At 40.6% G+C, this 3107-nt stretch overlaps 1 pseudogene; it reads right to left on the bottom strand.

Annotated features, from left to right (window-relative positions):
* Positions 1 to 208: 208 nt before the first annotated feature.
* Positions 209 to 1232, bottom strand: LOC139724073 (integrase/recombinase xerD homolog; annotated as a pseudogene).
* Positions 1233 to 3107: the final 1875 nt, after the last annotated feature.

The following is a 3107-nucleotide window of genomic DNA, read 5'->3' as shown; positions in this document are numbered from 1 at the left end:
GCCCTCCCCTCTCAGTCAATTAAAGAACGGGTAACAAGGAAACAAAACGCATACAATTTCATTTAGGAGATTTTAATCCAAGTTTCATTCCATAAACAATGTGTCAGTAATATCTCACATGCTTCATAATAGTGCAGAATAAACAAGGCAGTTTATTTGCTTACTAACGTTATCATATACAATCAACGTTATATCCATACGCAATGTTTTACAGGCCCAAATTCAAAGATACCGAGAGACGATCATTAATACTATCTTTAATGTATCCATCCTTGGCAGTTTCTGAACGCCATCTACCATGCTTCTTAAACAGTCTATCTGGGACTCCAAATTTTGCGGCCGCTGTAGCACCGCCGCTTCGAAGGCTGTGCATGCCGAACTTTTTCGGTTCTAAACCCACTGCTGACAGGGCATCCGTAACAGATCCAAACACCTAGTGTATGACAATTGTCCATCCCTTAATTTGTAGGATTCTGTGGACTTACGATAATTGACGGGTCTGAAAAGAAATTTCTCATCAGCTGGATCATCTAACTCCGCAGCCAACAAATACTTCCGCAAAGCCGAAACCGGACAGGTTGGTGTATTAGTAGCACCTATGAGGACCCATGCTCCTTGTCTATAAATATCAGTTTTACTTTTCATAATGAAAATGTTCACATGGGAACATACATATCAAGATCGCACCTACGAATATTTATCAGTTCGTCATATCGTAGAAATCCAGCATATGCAATCAGTATCATGGCACATAAACGAATATCCACTAAACTAGTGGAAGAACTATATTTCTCTACAACTGCCTTCAAAATTTCTGGTGTAATAGGTTCCTTTTTTACAATTGGTTTATACAGCAGCTTCTTCAATCCTTGAAGTACAATGTGTAGAAACTTCCGATCACACGGGTTAATGTGTACCTTGGGATTACAGTCATAATGCCATTTTATAGCGTAAAAGGCCTACTCCATCCTGGAGTAAGGAGCACCACTTTGGTATAAATGAATGAGGTACCGACTAATGTCTTCTGGTTCAGCCAGAGCTGAATTTATCTTAAATTGCGTACACCATTCTTCCCAGGCTAACCAAGCTCTCTTGTATTTATAAACCGTGTTATCAGCTCTTGAAGCTGCCAAAATCTTGGTCAATGTTTTACCATATTCGTCCTGTGGCGAAAATCTGGGGGGAATATAAAAAGAGGAATAGCACAACTTACACCTATCCTGTGTGGTCATTACAAGACATGCTATACGTTCGACACCTAAACAACATGGTGGATAGACCCCAAAGGCTAAAATTTTAGATGAATTTCATTCGCCGCTGCCAAGCGCAGCATAAAAATTCATCAAACCGCGGAAAGAAAGCTACATAGCTTTCATTCAGCCCTGCGGCAGATTCCACAGCCATGCGGCTCATTCCATAGCCATGCGGCTGATTCCATAGCCAGGCGGCTGATGCCATACGTAGTCCTACGACTGATACGTTATGAAATTATGCAGAATTTTCATTTGCCACTCGCAACCCCATTCAATCGTACACATAACACTGGACTTTGGAATTTCTTTGTCCCAAATGTAGAATTCCTATTTCTGCCTTGAACGAAAACTCCTTCAGGATTATCAATCTTTACTACACACGATATTAATAAACGAGATTCTCTATTCTCCGAAAACAAAAGGGGCCAAAATGGGGCAGAAGGCCAATATGGCACAACTAGAGTTCCCATAGCGGAACACACTCTAACGTGATTCAAAACTTGCCCAATACTATCGATAGGGGGCACCAGCCAATTATTCTCGCCCGCCCAATCGCACGAAAACGCGTCTACTGCATCCGTATTAGGACACCAATATTTAGAATTAAACTTTGGTAATTTGAAATTAGAATCATCTGCGAACCTGTCAACAGTATGGGGCCCCCACAACTCATCCAAAAATTTTAAGAATTCAACAGAAACTCCCCAGTCATCGAAATCAATAATCCGACTAAGTGCATCTGCACAACGGTTCTCCTCTCTGGGAACCCAGTGAACCTGTAAAGTGATCCTACTTTTTCTGGAAAAATTAAAAATGTCCAAGCTAAGCTCGTGCAATTCTGCAATCATGCTACCCTTCTCCACGATAGAGACTACACCTCTATTGTCTGTAATTATTTTCGCAACCTTACTTCGCAAGTAGGGTGCAATGATTTCAACGCCAAACTTAGCGCCATAAGTTCTCTCCAAGTGGAGCTTTTCGACATTTCTACTTTAGTCCAGTTTCTTGCCATTTTCATGCCAGCACACTCACCAATCCAGGCTCCACAGCCTGACTTACTGGCATCAGAGTATACAATGGTCTGTGGAATAGAATACTCAAACAACATGCGTTCATTAAGGATGCCAAGATTTTCCTTCCAGAAAAATAACTCGGCAATCAAGTTATTGTCACTGTCTATATTGTACTCTTTATCCCAATGATCTCTGCGAATGATTTCATAATGCATAAATCTAGTTTTTAACTGAGTTAAAGCACCCACTACTGGGTAAAGAGAATTGATCTTTCCAGCGATAGCCGCTATTTTTCTTGCTGAAACATTTGGCAAACGTGTCTGAAAAGTGTCCAAACATGACTCCAGGTCCTTCATCCTCCTCTTGGTAATCTTTAGACAACCAATACTGCTATCCCATGTTAACCCAAGCCAATCCAAACATTGGACTGGGATCCACTGCGATTTCTCGACATTAGGTACCAAACCTGCTTTTAATATGTCATCTGTCACTGCCTTGGCCACGGCTTCGCATGTATCAAACGAAGCAGCACGACCCCAACCATCATCTAAATACAAAACAATGAATATCCCTTTACTTCGCCAATGGTTAACAATCGGTTTGAGGCATTTTGTAAAGACGTACGGAGCTGTGGACAAGCCAAACGACAATACTTGAAAAGTATAATATCTAGGACCATTACCAAAATCCCAACTAAATCCTAAAAAGCTAGCATGGTCCTGAAAAATATCAAAATGATTATAACCTGACTTAAGGTCAAATGAAAACATAAAATCTCCCTTTTTAAAATAAGTAAGTGCTATATTCCAATCCTCAAATTTAACTTTGTCCTTCCACAATT

This window comes from Diadema antillarum, unplaced genomic scaffold (genome assembly GCF_040938485.1).
Source record: "Diadema antillarum isolate AM-2024a unplaced genomic scaffold, OU_Dant_1.0 scf00000206, whole genome shotgun sequence".
NCBI lineage: Eukaryota > Metazoa > Echinodermata > Echinoidea > Diadematoida > Diadematidae > Diadema > Diadema antillarum.
This window is presented reverse-complemented; position numbering and strand designations above follow the sequence as displayed.